The following is a 13,879-nucleotide window of genomic DNA, read 5'->3' as shown; positions in this document are numbered from 1 at the left end:
GTGTTGCGGTTCACATTTTCCTTCCTCGTTTCAGTTTTTCTCTTTGTAACGTCTACATCCCTTCGTCATTCGCTGCCAGCAAGGCAGACTTACGTCAGCTTATTGGTCAACTTACCACCCCTTTTTTCTGCTTGTCGACTTTAACGCCCACCAACTCCTTTGGGGCTCCTCGAGAACCTGTTCGAGAGGTTCCCTCTTGGCTGACCTTCTGAATCAACTCAGTCATTGTTTTAACATGGAGCACCCACGTTCCTTTCAGACTCTTTCAGATTCCCCGCACAGCTATTCCCATTTGAACCTCTCGTTCTGCACTGTCCAGCTTGCCTGACGTCTCGAGTGTTCCGTTCTCTATGACACATACTCGAGTGACCATTTTCCGAGTGCTATTCGTTTGCTGATTATTGCCCCACTTGTGTGGAAATACAATTGGCATGTTTCTAAGGCTGACTGGAGGCTTTACTCCTCCCTGGCGACCTTCGACGAACAACATTTCGCCAGTTCTGATGACCAGGTAGAATATCATACAAATTGTATCCTTACCGCCGCAGAACTTTCCATACCCCACACTACACCTTTACCGATCCGTGTCCCGATCCTCTGCTGGACTGAGGCATGCCGCAACGAGACTCGAGCGTCCCTCCGCGTTTTAACCGTCATCCTACGACGTCGAACACTGTTTGTTATAAACAGTTATGTGTGCAGTGTCGTCGCATTCTTCGGGATAGCAAGAGAGCTAAATGGATTTCTTTGCTAGTTCTTTTAACAATTGCACTCCCTTTTCCGTCGTGTGGGGCCAACCTCTGTCGGCTCCCTGACACCAAGGTTCATTCTACGATTTCCGACCTGACCGTAGCATATGGATTCATTATGGGCCATGTTGCTACCTCCAACACTTTGGACCGCTATTTTGCGAAGATGTCGAGCTCCACCCACTATCACCCCGCCTTCCTCCCCTGCTACCAAAGTCCATTAACGCCCAGTTTCGCCGCACTGTCCTATGGGATAGGTTCGTCGTACGGCCCACATTGATTTCTGCATTTATTTCACGCAATTTTGCTTTTCTGTTAGCACTGAAGACACTACGTAAACGCCGCTGCTTTCGGCCGTTACGTGAAGGCCGTTGGGAACTGCATTGCCCGTGGTGAAGTGTGGCATTCTCGGCACACTCGTGACATTGCGGGTCGCAGAATATTGGATTCCGTAATAGTTTCCGAAATGGAATGTCTAATGCTTCTAGCTCCAAGTAACATTCAGCATTCAACGTGTCAGTTCCCGTCGTGCTTCTATTAGCACTTCAGAAACCTTCTCACCCGAGCTCCGCCAATGCATTACCCATTGATGCCTTGTGTAGGCGATACTAACATCCTCTGAATATGGGGATACAGCTGTCCCATGACTTTTGTCACCTCAGTGGATAAAACAGTCGCAGAGGAGACTCACTTGTCGAAACTGTCACTGATGAGGTCCATGATTAATACTGCCTGTTAAAATTCGGTGATTTTTCTATATTAAAAGACCTGTAGGAATATTTGAACTAAGTTGACAACGTACAGCAATTGCCACATAGTGTGAGACACCAAAGGGTGTCTAGGTAACGGCTTTCAGTCGTAAACCATTAGTTGCCTTCTTTTACCCTGCAACGATAGAACATAATTTTTTCTTAACTGTTTGCAGTCCCTTCAGTATAAGGAGTCACCTACTGCAATGCGAAATGTTGTTGAATTAAAGCTCCAAGAGAGTGTTTCGTCAGAGATCTGAAGTCCACCTCCAATGCCATGGCTGCGAATCTGTGCTGAACAGTTGCGCCCGCTCCGAACTCAGGCCGTTAAAATCACAATAGTGGAATGAATATTCATGGCCGTAATTGAACGGGCCCTGGCAGGAGAGTAGATGAGTAGAGCTACGTTTCGTGATCACCTCAATGAATGCTCTTTCTCTTGACTGAATTTTAAACTCTTGTATGACACGTCTTATTTCGTGAAGCAATACGTTGCCTTTTTTGGTATGTTTCCCGACGATTGGAAAAGTTAAGCCTAGGGTTCTGTCATTGCAAAAGGATGTAACTCTAAAAATTCATCACACCACCTTTGCCCATTTTCGGCATGTAACATTCATCGCAGAATGGTCTGTAATAAGTAGCAAAGGAGAAACCATAATCTCAGTTCATGAAATTACGAACTACGGTTTTGCATGAAAATTCTAAACAAGTACTTCAAACTATTAATGCAGTAAGAAAGCACGTGCAGCTGCAAAACATAGAAATGTAATTACCATGAAGTAGATGGAAATGACCTCTACGTAATAACGAGAAAAGAATGCTCAGAAAAATTAGCATTCTTATGGTTTATGAAACATCTTGTTTGATCTCTATTGCACATCCTGAAAGAGCGATAACAGTTTCCATAAATATACAGACTGCTCTCTCGCAGTTATAATCGTAAACTGTTAATTAACGTAACTGCAGTCTTCCTCTCGTCATCGATCCATGCTGTCTTTTTTCTTACTACATTTAGACTTCCAGATACTTACACAGTATGAACGCACTTGAACTCCAACATTCTGTTTTACTGATGCCTATCTGTGGTACGCCTTTGTAAACGATTGTTGTTCATTAGTGATACGAGACTGGATCTGTTTTGAGAAAGTATGTCATACATTTGAAGGAAGAACTCTGTGATCTGAAACAGAAATAAATTTCATTTCATACTGTGATTGACAGAAGACGTGAAAATCTCTTGGCTTGACACAGAGATGGTGTTGCTATCAATAAAATATGGTTTGAACTATGTTGATACAGGCTATCCAGTTATGCAGCTGAAGGGTTTAATGTAACGCACTTACTGAGTTTGCTTTTGTGGTGCGGTGGTGTTGTCGGCTTTTAAACTTTATCGTTCGTCCATCCTTCCAGTAATTCAACAAACAACAGCTCAACACTTTGTCAATAACTAGAAAAGATCCAATATTGATCACAAGTCATCTCCTGTCTACTTCGTGACATCTTAGCTATTATATTGAAAAATAACTAACAGCTGTTTCATGGACCTGAAAAGGTAATCTAATTAAAATTGCATTAACGTGATGGTATTTGTTCTTTCTAATTAACAAGGGACTGCTTATTGTGTCAATAATTGTGTACTGAATCCAAAATTTAGTGGTTGAGAGAAGCCTTTACACTAACGAGCCAAACCATTATGACTACCTGCTTAATAGCTTGTTTGTCCGTCTTTGGAACGAAATACATTACGAATTCTGTGTCTCACGGATCCGACAGTTTATTGGTACGTTTGTGGAGGTACGTGGCATTAGATGTCTATGTACAGGTCATGGGATTCGCTGATTTGCGTACGTGGTGATGGCGTCCGACAGCGACCCAGATGGCTTCGATGGGATGTACGGTTCTCGCTCTGAGATCCGGATAATTATACTGCTGGAAGCAGGAGGTTCGCAGCTGTCAGCGTGTCTTCAATTACTACTACAGGTTACATGTAAACACAAGAAATGTCTCCTACAGCATAATACTAGCTTGTATTCGTGGAGCGCTGCACGTTTCCAGCCGCTGTTCACCACGATGACGGCGTTGGGGAGATGACCATCGACCAAGCGTAGCAAAAATGAGAGCCACCAGAAGAGCCGACACGTTTCTGTTGATCGACAGTCGAACCCCGATAGTCCAGAGCCCTCTGCAATCGTAATTGACGATGTCGTTGGGTGAACATGTGATCATGTAGGGGTGGTCTGCTGCGAAGCTCCATGTTCAACAACGTACGATGAATGGTGTGCTCCGAAACACTTTTGCATGCACCATCGTTGTGCTCTTTCGGCAGAGATGCCACAGATCACCATCCATACTACTTTACAGAGTAGACAAGCCTCCGACCCCGAAGATCTGTGAAGATTCGTGGATGTCCAACCATTTAGCGACTAATGGTAGTTCGCTTGGGTGATCCCACGCACATGTCTGCTCCGGTTACTTACTCCTTTTGGCGTCAAGTGCCGGTAACACCACCAGGCGGTGTCCAACGTCGCCATGGGCATTGGTCATAATGTTTTGGCTTATCAGTGTATACTCGCGGCACCAAGAACATATAATGAATGCAATCTTCGCGCAACTGCATCGTTTCTTCCAAAGATTCGGAGGGAAAGAGACTTGGTTTACATTTAGAATTTTTTTTTTCGGGATATAATTTTTATGCATGCCATGCATACAATAAAATTTTCTTAAAAGTCGGTCCTGAAATCTAATATGGAATAATGCTATGAATCGATATTGCATCTGCCATGTAATGCAATTCTCGTGGTATTTCCAGAAGCAGACTGTAATTTTGACGCTTCAAATGGTTCAAATGGCTCTGAGCACTATGGGACTCAACTGCTGAGGTCATTAGTCCCCTAGACTTAGAACTAGTTAAACCTAACTAACCTAAGGACATCACACACAGCCACGCCCGAGGCAGGATTCGAACCTGCGACCGTAGCGGTCTCGCGGTTCCAGACTGCAGCGCCAGAACTGCGCGGCCACTTCGGCCGGCTTTGACGCTTGGAAATAAAGTATTTAACTTGGTATAGAAAATAAAAACCATATCCAGTTTGGTGGTATTACTTCTATGGGACTCAACATCTAAGACCATCAGTCCCCTAGAACTTAGAACTACTTAAACATAACTAACCTAAGAGCATCACACACATCCATGCCGGTTCCAGACTGAAGCGCCTAGAACCGCTAGGTCACAGCGGTCGGCCTGTCCACCCCAGGAATCCTGTATTAGGCAAATCTGATTATCAATATGTACTCAAGAAATGTTTTGTAATTGGAATTCTCCTATTTCTCAGCTAAGTAGCAAGTGAAGTTAGCATTTTTTTTAACGAATCGGCTAAACTATTGACCTCTTCTACAGCACGAGAACCAAATTAAACATTAGGCAAAACTGTAGGCAACAGATTTCCATTCTCTGTGATGGCATATTTCGTCGTTTACGAATGCGTTATTTTATGTACACTACCACAATGGTTAGTTTTTCTCCCTTGCGGGATAACGTGCAAGAATGCTCGTATTCGCTGTAATCTTACTCAGAATTGTTTTCATACAGCGAAGCTCAAATTTTTAATTCGTTACTGATCCAAGTCGTATGAGAAATTTATTTGCCTACTTTTTTTATTATTTGTGATTGATTTAAATGACCTGTGGTCTTGCCGCAGTGGTAACACAGGTTCCCGTCAGATCACCGAAGTTAAGCGCTGTCGGGCTCTGCTAACACTTGGATGGGTGTCCATCCCGTCTGCCGAACGCTGTTGACATGTGGGGTGCACTCAGCCCTTGTGAGACCAACTGAGGAGCTACTTGATTGAGAAGTAGCATCTCCAGTCTTGTAAACTGACATATGCCTAGGAAGAGCTATGTGCTTATTAAATGCCCCTCCATATCCGCATCCAGTGACGCCTCTGGGCTCAGGATGACACGGCGGCCAGTCGGTACCTGTGGACCTTCATGGCCTGTTTTGGCGGAGTTTAGTTTAGTTTTAATGATTTAATTACCTTATTGACCCTCCCATTCCCACCACTTTCGATGCGGAAAAAAATATAAAAAACTGCTGAATGCAACTGGGATTGCCGGCTGCGGTGGCTGTGCGGTTCTAGGCGCTTCAGTCCGGAACCGCGTGACTGCTACGGTCGCAGGTTCGAATCCTGCCTCGGGCATGGATGTGTGTGATGTGCTTAGGTTAGTTCGAAGTTCTATGGGACTGATGACCTAAGATGTTAAGTCCCATAGTGCTCAGAGCCATTTGCACCATTTTTTTGCAACTGGGATTAAACCAAGGTTCTCTACTTCCGAGCCAGATGCCTTACCCCCTACGTTTGACAGTCTAATGGTCACACAATCGGCAGTCAAAACAGTTTCTTTCCTTGGTATTTATGAAAATGTATATTTGCGGAACTCATATATGTTGATGAAAAGCGCTCAGTTTTCAATTTTCTATCGATCCTGTCAGTTCTGAGTCGATTGCGCGTCATGAATTTCAGGGGCAGTTTTCTCAAAAACAGGGTAGTTTTGAATCAAAATAACTTAGAATCTTTCATTGGTAAGAACGAGCAACACTAATGCACTCTACTGGAAACCCTACCTGCCACAGAAAATTGTAGCTCTAAACATTTACATACCCGTACACGTGTACGTAAACGTGTACCAAGTTACATTGACATCCGACCATGTCTTTTCGATGCTTCACTTTCTTCCTAGGCAATGTAATTTATAAAAATCACTTTATAAGAATAAATATGATAAGCGCACGCTGTAAATTTCTCTGCATAACGCATGTCCAATTCCATTCCATAGCACATAAAAAGGATAGCTTTCCACCCATAGCATTTTTTGTCGTCGTATTTAATAGTCCAAATCTGTGGATAACCAAAGAAGATTAGTTTCCTGTTTCCTCTTTAAAACGCACATTAATTTGGGGACTGGTAAGAGTAATCTTTAAGCACTTGTCAACCGATACAATCTCATAGCTTATGAACCAGTGCAGGTTCTTGAAAATTTCGGTTTTGTTTCCGCTTAGTCACTTATTGCATCCCACTTTATCTTGTCGCTACATGTCCTGATGAACACATTTATCTCGCAAACATTTCTACACGCCTTTTGAAAGTTTGAAAGTAATTACTTGAGAGAGTAATAATGTTTGCAACGTAATTGAGAGTTTGGCAATATTCTTCAAAATTAATATTCTGAGCTTAAACGCAATGAGCACCTACCCACCGTTTCTCGGGAGAAACTTCTGCAATCGGGTTAAAACTTTAGCTGTCTTCGAGTAATTTGAAAGGAAAGCTTTCAACTTCTTTCAGTTTGAATTATGCAGGAGGCGAAGTTGTCACTTCACGGCAACATAATAACGCAGGGAAGAGTGGATGCTTAAATATTCTCCGTTTCTATATTGGTATCATATAGTGAGAAAAATAATTTCACAGGCGGTTTCACGTGACTTTATTGTAACTGCCTTCCTGCTGCTTTGCAGGCGTGCCAAACAGGCGGTTTGTGTCTACTCAAGCTTCTTGCAGCATAAGATCGTTGTCTGAAAGTATCTAGCACTTACAAATTCGGTGTCATATAGAGCACCTTTTTGGATATGTGACTAGCTTGAAAACTTATTGCCGGCCCCTGTGGCCGAGCGGTTCTAGGCACTTCAGTCTGGAACCGCGCGACCACTACGGTCGCAGGTTCGAATCCTGCCTCGGGCTTGGATGTGTGTGATGTCCTTAGCTTAGTTAGGTTTAATTAGTTCTAAGTCCTAAGGGACTGATGACCTCAGATGTTAAGTCCCATAGTGTCAGAGCCATTTGAACCATTTGAAAACTTATTAACTGGCTGTATTCATTAAAATACTAATCAATCTTGAACCCAAGGATTTATTAAAACTAAAAATCACACGTCAAAATGGTAACCGGTTTCGATTTCATAAAAAATCATCTTTAGGCCGTGTCTCTGAAACGTTTAAACTTTAATTTTCTTTAGAGGAAAACAGGTATCAAAATTACACACTTCACCTACGTAATAACCATGGATAGTCAGACTTAACAGAATAACAAGTTTTTATACCGTCAGGTGATGAGTAGAGATGACGGCGAAGTATTTGCAATTGCTAACTGCTAAATAGCGTCAAATCACTACGCGTTATAAAGAGGAAAATGTGCCCCTTGCCTGCTGCTTGACATCGCTGGGAGCCAATAGGGCTTAACATACGATGGTAACATATTTAAAACAAAACGTCAATCTAGATGTAGATAAAAAATAAAGAATTATATGTTCGAGCAGCATCTCGTATACAGTAGGGCTTATGCAGGAGAATCTAGAAGCCCTATACAAAGCCCCCAAAGGGCTCTTATTAGACGCTTTGGAAGAGATCGAAATATAAAAGAGACCAATCTATATTACTGAATGAGCAGTTAGACTTTAGGGAGAAACTTTTCTGTGATCTTTTTGACAATCTGCTGTAATTCTATTGCTTCCCTTGTTTTATATTATTTATAATTTCCAGCCTCCCCTCTTTTTATAAGATATATATTTCTTTCCTTTTTTATGTTTTTATGACTAATTTTAATGCATAAATGTCGTAATTATGATATCGTTTCTGTCATGAAATTAAGTCACAAGCCTGTCACTGTATATGAACTATTCTTCGACTAATTGTCGGTTCATTTTCTTTTAGCGTTTTAAGTTTAACCATTCTCACATGTGTTCCGACATTCTTTCGACACTCATGCTGTTTTACTACCGAGTTTTTGGTTTTACACTTCTTCACAGTCAATTCAGATCGTCATTCATCGATCCTCGTCTCCATGATGACGGACGGCTTTGCTCTGCCATTACATCACTGGCCCGTGATATTCCTCCCCATTGACGCAGATCATCGATAGGTTCCAAGCTATCTCTCTATGGGAACGGTTGGCGTCGCTACAATTATCTTTGCTTCAATACTTGAGATGGAACTTCCACACAACACCTGTACATGGTGGTTTAGCCTTCTTACCTCCATTTATTTTGGTTGTTTACATATGTTCGTAATCACTTTTGCTATGCAAATAATTACTTCGTCTTACCTGCTTTATGTAATCCTTAATATTGTATTTTATCTACATCTAAAGCGATATTTTACGTTTCACATGTGTTACCATCTTATGTAAGCCCTGTTGTCTCTCAATGACGTTATGCAGCAGGTGAGGGGCGGAGCATCCTCATTATAGCCGGCCGTGGTGGCCGAACGGTTCTAGGCGCTACAGGCTGGAACCACGCGACCGCTACGGTCGCAGGTTCGAATCCTACCTCGGGCATGGGTGTGTTGATGTCCTTAGGTTAGTTAGGTTTAAGTAGTTCTAAGTTCTAGGGGACTGATGACCTAAGATGTTAAGTCCCATAGTGCTCAGAGCCATTTGAACCATCCTCTTTATAACGCGAAGCGTTTTGACGCTTTTTAGCAGTCATCTATGGTGTCCTCCGACACTTACGAATACTCCGCCGTCGTCTCTGCTCAGCACGTGATGGTGTAAAAACTTTTTATTCGTTTACGTCTGTCTGTCTTTATTTATTATGTGGATGAGATGTGTAATTTTGATGGCTTTCTCCCTTTAAGGACTGTTAACGTTTTAGCGTTTGAGAAAGATGGTCTGAAGACGATTGTTGGTAAAATCAAAACCGCTTACCATTTTGACGTGTGATATTTAGTTTTTGATAAATCCTTGCGATCAGGACTGATTAGTACTTCAGTCATCTATCAGATCGCTTTTAATTTCCAGTAATGTTTACAGACGTTGTAGTCAGAATTCAGTTTGTATATATCAGGCATCAATCATTCAAGAGGAAAAACAATATTAAATGCTCCCAGGTAGCATCCATTTCACGCAGAGGGCCATTGCTGACAGTGGAATATAACAGTACATGTCTCTAGTGGGCCAAAGTACCCAGAAACTGGACAGGAGCAGACTGGTAGCGTGTTAAGTGTCAAGTGCAAACGACGAACCAATGAGGCGCTTAACCCACAGCGTCTGAAGGGTGTAATGCTGCTCAGAGGTACGTCCGTACTATCATTTCAGCTCAGTCATGCACGTTATCGTCTACATAAATCCGGATGATTATTGGAACGTTCTCGGAGACCAAGTCTTTCACTTTCTTCTACCCTGTATATGCTATGGACACTCGTAATTTACATTCCCTGGATAATGTTCTGAACTACTTTGAACGTCGTAATCAACATTCCTGGGTAGCTCTAAGGGGCCTAATCATTAACGAGTGGCGTCAACTGGATATGGCATACCTCAAGGAACTTGTGGCCTCCCTCCTTCGTCGAACTGAGGTTATTGTACAGACCAGAGGCGGTGTTACACGGCAACAGCGTCATTGCTCCTCGTTTGACAAATTTTTTTTCTGGTTTGCTTCTATAAAATATTACAGGATGCGTCACATCGGTGGTAGTAGGGCCCCCGCGAGCACGCGGAAGCGCCTCAACGGGACGTGGCATGAAGCAGTGCTGGACGCAATTGACATCATGAATCCTGCAGGGCTCTCCACAAATCCGCAAGAGTACCAGGGGGTGAAGCTCTCTACTAAACAGCACGTTACAAGGCTTTCCAGATACGATCAATAATGTTCATGTCTGTGGAGTTTGGTGACCAGCGGAAGTGTTCAAACTCAGAAGAGTATTTCTGGAGCCACTCTGGAGCAACTCTGGATGTGTTGGGTGTCGCGTTGTCCTGCTGGAATTGCCAATTCCGTCGGAATGCGCGATGGACGTGAATGAAAGCAGATGATCAGACAGGATGCTTACGTACGTGTCACCTGTCAGAGTCGTATCTAGAATATCAGGGGTCCCATGTCACTCCAACTGTACACGCTCCACACCATTACAGAGCCTCCACTAGCTTGAACAGTACCCTGCTGAGATGCAGGGTCCACGGATTCATGAGGTTGTCTCCATACCCGGACAGGTCCATACGCTCAATGAAATTTGAAATGAAACTCGTCCGACCAGGCAACATGTTTCCTGTCATCAACAGTTCAATGTCGGTGTTGACGAGCCCAGGCGAGGCGTAAAGCTTTGTGTGGTGCAGTCATCAAGGGTACACGAGTGGGCCTTCGGCTCCGAAAGCCCATATCGATGATGTTTCGTTGAATGGTTCGCATGCTGACACTTCTTGATGGCCCAACATTGAAATGTGCAGCAATTTGCGGAAGTGTTGCACTTCTGTCACGTTGAACGATTCTCTTGTGTCGTCGTCGTTCACGTTCTTGCAGGATCTTTTTCCGGCCGCAGCAAGGTCGGAGATTTGATGTTTTACTGGATCTCTGATATTCACGGTACATTCGTGAAATGGTCGTACGGGAAAATCCCCACTTCATCGCTTCCTCGGAGATTCTGTGCCCTATCGCTCGTGCGCCGACTCTACCACGTTCAAACTCACTTAAATCTTGAAAACTGCGCCGAACCCTCATCGTCTTATGTAGGCGTTGCCGACAGCAGCGCCGCATTCTGCCTGTTTACATATCTCTGTATTTGAATACGTATGCCGGCCGCGGTGGCCGAGCGGTTCTAGGCGTTTCAATCCGAAACCGTGCGGCTACTACGATCGCAGGTTCAAATCCTGCCTCGGGCATGGATGTGTCTGATGTTCTTAGGTTAGTTAGGTTTAAGTAGTTCTAAGTTCTAGGGGACTGATGACCTCAGATGTTAGGTCCCATAGTGCTCAGAGCTATTTGAACCATCTAGAATATGCATGCATACATATAGTTTCTTTGGGGCCTCAGTGTAAATTATATTTTATAAATGAAAAAAAAACAGCTGATCGCTTAGCTTCAGCTCTTTTATGCAGCTAAAACAATTACATAGCTCTATGAATGCATGTTGTTTGTTCTTTTGGACTTGTTGGAAGGGAGAGACACCACACGAAATCTGCAGCTGTGATACATATTATGTAAACTCAATGTAGAGGAGGTGAGAAGGAATGGATAAGGAAGGAGCTGATAATATCGGTTGGATAGGGCCTACATGCGGAGACACTGTGTTTATCGCAAATGCGTCTATTATCTCGGTACGCTCCCCGGCTGACTAACAATCTCATCCAGCGCCACCTGTCCATAGTCCCCGTCCATTTCCTCCATGTTAATTCTAGATTCCCGCAGGATGTCGAACGCAAATGTGCACACGCTCTGAAGATTGTGAATTCATTGACAATTGAGACGAATGTATAACTGATTCACATTCACCATTTTAGGAGACCGCCTGCCTGGTGTTTGTGCTATGGTTAGTCTCAATAGTCTGTAGAGCCCTGTCATCCAAAACTGGTGTACGCACAGTCCGCCGCCTCCATGCACGTTCGTCCGTCTGAAAGGACCCACGATCACACAAACTCACAAAAAGGGCTTGAAATGTTGTGCAATGTGGCTGGTGTCTGTGAAGGTACTTGTTGTGGTATAGTCGTGCTGCCGCTCGACCGTTTCCATCTGCTTGGCTGTACACAAAGGCCATCTCGGCTTCTTTTCAACATGAATACCGGACCATTCTGTTACTTATATCAGCGCGACTGCTACGGTCGCAGGTTCGAATCCTGCCTCGGGCATGGATGTGTGTGATGTCCTTAGGTTATTTAGGTTTAAGTAGTTCTAAGTTCTAGGGGACTGATGTTCACAGATGTTAAGTCCCATAGTGTTCAGAGCCATTTGAACCATTTTTTGTTACTTATAGTACGCTGCATCAATCACACAGCCTGAAACACACAAGGAACAAGCGTCACGTGGTAAGAGGTCCTTTCATTCGTCATCACCATCTATCGTGGCAACGATGCTCAAATGGTTCAAATGGCTCTGAGCACTACGCGACTTAACTTCTGAGGTCATCTGTCGCCTAGAACGTAGAACTAATTAAACCTAACTACCCTAAGGACATCACACACATCCATGCTCGAGGCCGGATTCGAACCTGCGACCGTAGCGGTCGCTCGGCTCCAGACTGTAGCGCCTAGAACCGCACGGCCAGTCCGGCCGGCGCAACAATGCATTTCGGGACGCATGTTCATAGGACATTTATTCCTTCATTTCTAGTCAGGAATCCGTCCGTGCAGTTTGTCCGTTCTATTTATGTTCACCCTGTATATCCACACTCAGTTTGTAGATGGTTCACAGTTTTCGGTTTTTAGGGAAATCTAGTGATACACTGATCGCATACACAAACAAAGCGATCGGAAAGAGCTAACAACCGACTGGTACGCAACATACCTAACCCCCAGGTAACGTGTTTACGATCTTAACTGACCAAAGCTGAAATGGTTCAAATGGCTCTAAGCACTATGGGACTTAACGTCATATCTCATCAGTCCCCTAGACTTAGAACTACGTAAACCTAACTAACCTAAGGACATCTCACACATCCATGCCCGAGGCAGGATTCGAACCTGCTACCGTAGCAGCAACGCGGTTCCGGACTGAAGCCCCTAAAACCGCTCTCCCACAGCGGCCGGCTACTGACCAAAGCTACTAGAAAAACTACAGTAATCTACTTTTACCTACGATAGTATACGGAAGCCTATGTTAGTTCTACAACTCTAGTCCAAATAGGACCAACGTGCTGTTATTCCTTTCTTGGCTGCCGAAGGACAAACAGCGGTACACATCCGTTGGAGAAAGAAGAATTTGTACGGGGCAACATGTCTGTAGAAAACCTATGTTGTGGAATGGTCATAAGGGGTGCTGATGTTCCACGAGAGCGCACGTTCCAGTATTGGAAATGTGACGCAGAAGTTACGCCATATCGAGTGGGAGACGCTCCAGCACCCACCGTATAGTCCTGATGTCTTCCCAATGGTTAAAACAAGACCTTGAATGGCCCAAGATTCCTGACGGACTAGGATGTGCAACAAGCAGTTACGGACTTCAGAACGATGTAGGACACGGCATTTGACCAAACGAGTGTGTTCAACCTTGTGTGCCTGTGCGATAATTGCCTCATCGCTCACGGTGATTTTGCCTGATTGGCGTACTGTTTCTGGACGGTAAGGCTTTCCAATGGAAACTTTTTCATTACCCCTTATATATTCGAATTTTAAAATAATCCTTATATTGAAGGTCCACTTAAAGCACGTCTTGTTCCTGTAACAATGAAGCTCTCAATAGTTCACGGTTGTGAACAGTGGTCTGTTTCAAAGAAAACTTTAACCTATTACCGTTGCCTCTTCACACCACATTATGATTCCCAAAGACGTATTTATTAAACGATTCTCTGTTAAAACACAATAAGTATATAAAGGCACGAAACGTGTTGTGCCTGCATAAGTGAGTTTATTGTTACGTTTCTGTACTTGTCAGATAACAGATCTAACTTTTCGATCAATTCGTTCCTCATTT

The sequence above is a fragment of the Schistocerca piceifrons genome, chromosome X (assembly GCF_021461385.2).
Source record: "Schistocerca piceifrons isolate TAMUIC-IGC-003096 chromosome X, iqSchPice1.1, whole genome shotgun sequence".
Lineage (NCBI taxonomy): Eukaryota > Metazoa > Arthropoda > Insecta > Orthoptera > Acrididae > Schistocerca > Schistocerca piceifrons.
This window is presented reverse-complemented; position numbering follows the sequence as displayed.